Raw genomic sequence first — 6,654 nt, forward strand, 5'->3', positions numbered from 1 at the left:
GAGCCAGGTTGAACGTAATACTGGCAGAAGCGTTGCCCTGGGGCTGCCTGACACGTGTACACGGCCTGCTCCGCAAGCAAGAATCAGTTCATTGCCCTCCCCCATGCGTAGAAAGAGCTGACCCCCAACAGCCTGTTCTGTGTTACGTTGCTCGGAAAACGAGAAGGGGACTCCCAGTGCACACGCTCTCCCTCAGGAGGGAATTCATACGTGACTCTCCTAGGCCTTACGGAAAGCCGTAGAGGAGTTAAAGCACTCTGGCATCGAGTCAGGGCTCAGGGAGAGGGCTGCACACAAAACCCTGCTGACAGGAAGCACTCGTGCTTACCTCGAGGTTAGGGCTCGCCTTTACTTCGCACTTTAGCTAGGGCAAGCGTGGGATGAGCTCCTAGCAAGGCCCTGGAGACCCCCTGGATTTATAGGAGAAAACGCACTTTCTTCCCGGAGGCATTCCTAAGGGTGACTAGAAGACGGGTAACAACAATGTCTTTTCAGTCAGCCTTGAGGCCGCCACTATGTACCTTTCAAGTGGGGGGAATACAGCCTTTTTCCAGGCTTGTCAACTACAAACGGGATCACCCAGCACATACACCTATCTTCTCTGACAATCCAAAGGAGACCCTTGGAACACACTTCGACCTTCTGCGATGAAACTTCTGGATGCAGTGTGTTCTGCATGTGGTGAACGGCATAATGCTCTAAATGCCCTCAGTAGGCCTAGGTGACTTTGGATGTTCCAAGTGCCTAGCAAGGCTCAGGGTAAATCTCTCTTTCGGGCCGGGCCTAAAGGCCAGTTTCCGCATCACTTAGAGAGACGTCGAGCAGGAGCCCCCAAACTGCACTGGAGGCCCCGGTGGTTTCTTTCAGGGCAGCTTAGGTTTCCTCAATGTGGCCGACACGCCTGGAGCAAAAGCCTGCCAAGAACCGCGTTCCTGAGGCCGCTTCGAAGCTGTGGCACGCTAGCCATAGAGAACACATTAGTCCCCGGCCCTTCCAACTGCATAGTGAGGGATGGTGTTCCCAGAGCTGTGTATCCCTTGATCGTGCCCAGAAGGCTTTGGGTACACCGTGTGCTTCCTTGGAAACAAGAGCCCACGTGAGAGCCTTGAGCGCTGTGAGGCATACTAAAGGTAAAGGCGTCCATGGACTAAGACTTCCTGGAGACTGGTGCACCCCCTATCTCTGGCAGTGGGAAACTGTGCACCTTGCCTCGGGACCAGAGGTCACATTTACTTGGCACTTTAGCTACAGTTGGCTCCGGGGGTGAGCTCCCAGGAAGGAATCGCAAGCACGGGGTTTCTTTTGGACAAACTCACTGCTCCTCAGAGGCATCTGCGGAGTGAAGCGTATCCTTGCTGGTGTGGTTTTCAGGCGGCTTGGAAGCTGCAACGCAGTTGCTTTCCAAAGGGGGGAAGCCGGGCTCCTCCCACATTCTCCAGTTTCCAACGTGACCACGCAGCACATTGAGCAGCGCTCTCTGACTGACGACTGGAGACTTTCAGCCACACTGGGCCTTTCTATGATCGCGCTTCATTGGACTCGGGGTGTTTGTTTGGCGCGCCATGAAGGGCATTATTACCCGCTGAATGACTTAGTCAGGCCTACGTGACGTTGGATCGACCCAGTGCCTCACAATTTTACCGGTTTCTCTGTAGTTTCTCCCAGGCTGGACCTACAGTGTACCTTGCTTCCCAGTAGTAGGAGAGTGACAGGTAAGAGTTGCCAGGAGGCACTTTAGGCTCAGGGATTCTTTCAGTGCACTTCAGGGGGCCTCCCCAGAGGGAGAGCCAGGTTGAACGTAATACTGGCAGAAGCGTTGCCCTGGGGCTGCCTGACACGTGTACACGGCCTGCTCCGCAAGCGAGAATCAGTTCATTGCCCTCCCCCATGCGTAGAAAGAGCTGACCCCCAACAGCCTGTTCTGTGTTACGTTGCTCGGAAAACGAGAAGGGGACTCCCAGTGCACACGCTCTCCCTCAGGAGGGAATTCATACGTGACTCTCCTAGGCCTTACGGAAAGCCGTAGAGGAGTTAAAGCACTCTGGCATCGAGTCAGGGCTCAGGGAGAGGGCTGCACACAAAACCCTGCTGACAGGAAGCACTCGTGCTTACCTCGAGGCTAGGGCTCGCCTTTACTTCGCACTTTAGCTAGGGCACGCGTGGGATGAGCTCCTAGCAAGGCCCTGGAGACCCCCTGGATTCATAGGAGGAAACGCACTTTCTTCCCGGAGGCATTCCTAAGGGTGACTAGAAGACGGGTAACAACAATGTCTTTTCAGTCAGCCTTGAGGCCGCCACTATGTACCTTTCAAGTGGGGGGAATACTGCCTTTTTCCAGGCTTCTCAACTACAAACGGGATCACCCGGCACATACACCTGTCTTCTCTGACAAGCCAAAGGAGACCCTTGGAACACAGTTCGGCCTTCTGCGATGAAACTTCTGGATGCAGTGTGTTCTGCATGTGGTGAACGGCATAATGCTCTAAATGCCCTCAGTAGGCCTAGGTGACTTTGGATGTTCCAAGTGCGTAGCAAGGCTCAGGGTAAATCTCTCTTTCGGGCCGGGCCTAAAGGCCAGTTTCCGCATCACTTAGAGAGACGTCGAGCAGGAGCCCCCGAACTGCACTGGAGGCCCCGGTGGTTTCTTTCAGGGCAGCTTAGGTTTCCTCAGTGTGGCCGACACGCCTGGAGCAAAAGCCTGCCAAGAACCGCGTTCCTGAGGCCGCTTCGAAGCTGTGGCACGCTAGCCATAGAGAACACATTAGTCCCCGGCCCTTCCAACTGCATAGTGAGGGATGGTGTTCCCAGAGCTGTGTATCCCTTGATCGTGCCCAGAAGGCTTTGGGTACACCGTGTACTTCCTTGGAAACAAGAGCCCACGTGAGAGCCTTGAGCGCTGTGAGGCATACTAAAGGTAAAGGCGTCCATGGACTAAGACTTCCTGGAGACTGGTGCACCCCCTATCTCTGGCAGTGGGAAACTGTGCACCTTGCCTCGGGACCAGAGGTCACATTTACTTGGCACTTTAGCTACAGTTGGCTCCGGGGGTGAGCTCCCAGGAAGGAATCGCAAGCACGGGGTTTCTTTTGGACAAACTCACTGCTCCTCAGAGGCATCTGCGGAGTGAAGCGTATCCTTGCTGGTGTGGTTTTCAGGCGGCTTGGAAGCTGCAACGCAGTTGCTTTCCAAAGGGGGGAAGCCGGGCTCCTCCCACATTCTCCAGTTTCCAACGTGACCACGCAGCACATTGAGCAGCGCTCTCTGACTGACGACTGGAGACTTTCAGCCACACTGGGCCTTTCTATGATCGCGCTTCATTGGACTCGGGGTGTTTGTTTGGCGCGCCATGAAGGGCATTATTACCCGCTGAATGACTTAGTCAGGCCTACGTGACGTTGGATCGACCCAGTGCCTCACAATTTTACCGGTTTCTCTGTAGTTTCTCCCAGGCTGGACCTACAGTGTACCTTGCTTCCCAGTAGTAGGAGAGTGACAGGTAAGAGTTGCCAGGAGGCACTTTAGGCTCAGGGATTCTTTCAGTGCACTTCAGGGGGCCTCCCCAGAGGGAGAGCCAGGTTGAACGTAATACTGGCAGAAGCGTTGCCCTGGGGCTGCCTGACACGTGTACACGGCCTGCTCCGCAAGCGAGAATCAGTTCATTGCCCTCCCCCATGCGTAGAAAGAGCTGACCCCCAACAGCCTGTTCTGTGTTACGCTGCTCGGAAAACGAGAAGGGGACTCCCAGTGCACACGCTCTCCCTCAGGAGGGAATTCATACGTGACTCTCCTAGGCCTTACGGAAAGCCGTAGAGGAGTTAAAGCACTCTGGCATCGAGTCAGGGCTCAGGGAGAGGGCTGCACACAAAACCCTGCTGACAGGAAGCACTCGTGCTTACCTCGAGGCTAGGGCTCGCCTTTACTTCGCACTTTAGCTAGGGCAAGCGTGGGATGAGCTCCTAGCAAGGCCCTGGAGACCCCCTGGATTCATAGGAGAAAACGCACTTTCTTCCCGGAGGCATTCCTAAGGGTGACTAGAAGACGGGTAACAACAATGTCTTTTCAGTCAGCCTTGAGGCCGCCACTATGTACCTTTCAAGTGGGGGGAATATTGCCTTTTTCCAGGCTTCTCAACTACAAACGGGATCACCCAGCACATACACCAATCTTCTCTGACAAGCCAAAGGAGACCCTTGGAACACAGTTCGGCCTTCTGCGATGAAACTTCTGGATGCAGTGTGTTCTGCATGTGGTGAACGGCATAATCCTCTAAATGCCCTCAGTAGGCCTAGGTGACTTTGGATGTTCCAAGTGCCTAGCAAGGCTCAGGGTAAATCTCTCTTTCGGGCCGGACCTAAAGGCCAGTTTCCGCATCACTTAGAGAGACGTCGAGCAGGAGCCCCCAAACTGCACTGGAGGCGCCGGTGGTTTCTTTCAGGGCAGCTTAGGTTTCCTCAATGTGGCCGACACGCCTGGAGCAAAAGCCTGCCAAGAACCGCGTTCCTGAGGCCGCTTCGAAGCTGTGGCACGCTAGCCATAGAGAACACATTAGTCCCCGGCCCTTCCAACTGCATAGTGAGGGATGGTGTTCCCAGAGCTGTGTATCCCTTGATCGTGCTCAGAAGGCTTTGGGTACACCGTGTGCTTCCTTGGAAACAAGGGCCCACGTGAGAGCCTTGAGCGCTGTGAGGCATACTAAAGGTAAAGGCGTCCATGGACTAAGACTTCCTGGAGACTGGTGCACCCTCTATCTCTGGCAGTGGGAAACTGTGCACCTTGCCTCGGGACCAGAGGTCACATTTACTTGGCACTTTAGCTACAGTTGGCTCCGGGGGTGAGCTCCCAGGAAGGAATCGCAAGCACGGGGTTTCTTTTGGACAAACTCACTGCTCCTCAGAGGCATCTGCGGAGTGAAGCGTATCCTTGCTGGTGTGGTTTTCAGGCGGCTTGGAAGCTGCAACGCAGTTGCTTTCCAAAGGGGGGAAGCCGGGCTCCTCCCACATTCTCCAGTTTCCAACGTGACCACGCAGCACATTGAGCAGCGCTCTCTGACTGACGACTGGAGACTTTCAGCCACACTGGGCCTTTCTATGATCGCGCTTCATTGGACTCGGGGTGTTTGTTTGGCGCGCCATGAAGGGCATTATTACCCGCTGAATGACTTAGTCAGGCCTACGTGACGTTGGATCGACCCAGTGCCTCACAATTTTACCGGTTTCTCTGTAGTTTCTCCCAGGCTGGACCTACAGTGTACCTTGCTTCCCAGTAGTAGGAGAGTGACAGGTAAGAGTTGCCAGGAGGCACTTTAGGCTCAGGGATTCTTTCAGTGCACTTCAGGGGGCCTCCCCAGAGGGAGAGCCAGGTTGAACGTAATACTGGCAGAAGCGTTGCCCTGGGGCTGCCTGACACGTGGACACGGCCTGCTCCGCAAGCGAGAATCAGTTCATTGCCCTCCCCCATGCGTAGAAAGAGCTGACCCCCAACAGCCTGTTCTGTGTTACGTTGCTCGGAAAACGAGAAGGGGACTCCCAGTGCACACGCTCTCCCTCAGGAGGGAATTCATACGTGACTCTCCTAGGCCTTACGGAAAGCCGTAGAGGAGTTAAAGCACTCTGGCATCGAGTCAGGGCTCAGGGAGAGGGCTGCACACAAAACCCTGCTGACAGGAAGCACTCGTGCTTACCTCGAGGCTAGGGCTCGTGTTTACTTCGCACTTTAGCTAGGGCACGCGTGGGATGAGCTCCTAGCAAGGCCCTGGAGACCCCCTGGATTCATAGGAGAAAACGCACTTTCCTCCCGGAGGCATTCCTAAGGGTGACTAGAAGACGGGTAACAACAATGTCTTTTCAGTCAGCCTTGAGGCCGCCACTATGTACCTTTCAAGTGGGGGGAATATTGCCTTTTTCCAGGCTTCTCAACTACAAACGGGATCACCCAGCACATACACCAATCTTCTCTGACAAGCCAAAGGAGACCCTTGGAACACAGTTCGGCCTTCTGCGATGAAACTTCTGGATGCAGTGTGTTCTGCATGTGGTGAACGGCATAATCCTCTAAATGCCCTCAGTAGGCCTAGGTGACTTTGGATGTTCCAAGTGCCTAGCAAGGCTCAGGGTAAATCTCTCTTTCGGGCCGGACCTAAAGGCCAGTTTCCGCATCACTTAGAGAGACGTCGAGCAGGAGCCCCCAAACTGCACTGGAGGCGCCGGTGGTTTCTTTCAGGGCAGCTTAGGTTTCCTCAATGTGGCCGACACGCCTGGAGCAAAAGCCTGCCAAGAACCGCGTTCCTGAGGCCGCTTCGAAGCTGTGGCACGCTAGCCATAGAGAACACATTAGTCCCCGGCCCTTCCAACTGCATAGTGAGGGATGGTGTTCCCAGAGCTGTGTATCCCTTGATCGTGCCCAGAAGGCTTTGGGTACACCGTGTGCTTCCTTGGAAACAAGGGCCCACGTGAGAGCCTTGAGCGCTGTGAGGCATACTAAAGGTAAAGGCGTCCATGGACTAAGACTTCCTGGAGACTGGTGCACCCCCTATCTCTGGCAGTGGGAAACTGTGCACCTTGCCTCGGGACCAGAGGTCACATTTACTTGGCACTTTAGCTACAGTTGGCTCCGGGGGTGAGCTCCCAGGAAGGAATCGCAAGCACGGGGTTTCTT

Source organism: Mesoplodon mirus (assembly GCF_964341445.2).
Source record: "Mesoplodon mirus genome assembly, chromosome: 1".
In the NCBI taxonomy this organism is placed as follows: domain Eukaryota; kingdom Metazoa; phylum Chordata; class Mammalia; order Artiodactyla; family Ziphiidae; genus Mesoplodon; species Mesoplodon mirus.